The 346-nt window shown below is 45.7% G+C and overlaps 1 protein-coding gene across 5 annotated transcripts in view; it reads left to right on the forward strand.

The window, feature by feature from the left end:
- AGTPBP1 (ATP/GTP binding protein 1) overlaps positions 1–346 on the forward strand; it is a 182706-nt gene that overhangs the window by 139198 nt on the left and 43162 nt on the right. The window lies entirely within an intron of this gene.

Raw genomic sequence — 346 nt, forward strand, 5'->3', positions numbered from 1 at the left:
CTCCAGTTGCGCTCTGGCCTTCCTGATTTCATCCCTGCATGCCTGAACAGTGCTCTTATGTGCGCTCCTTAGTCATTGGTCCAAGTTTCCACTTCTCATAAGCAATTCAAGCACTTGTAAAGACTTCTTGTAAGCACTTATAAGTATTCATATCACTCTTTATATTCTATACACTGCTCTGTGTACATCAAGATGAACATGGGTCGCCAATGTGGGGGCGCAGTCAGGAAGGCTTAACTGTACCTTGTCATGCATCCATAGATGCATTGTGAGCAGGTCCAAGGAGGTGATCTTCCTCCTCTATATGACATTGGTCAGGTTGCAGTTGGAGTACTGCGTCTGGTTC

This window comes from Gavialis gangeticus, unplaced genomic scaffold (genome assembly GCF_001723915.1).
Source record: "Gavialis gangeticus isolate Ggan-Ray unplaced genomic scaffold, GavGan_comp1, whole genome shotgun sequence".
Classification (NCBI taxonomy): domain Eukaryota; kingdom Metazoa; phylum Chordata; order Crocodylia; family Gavialidae; genus Gavialis; species Gavialis gangeticus.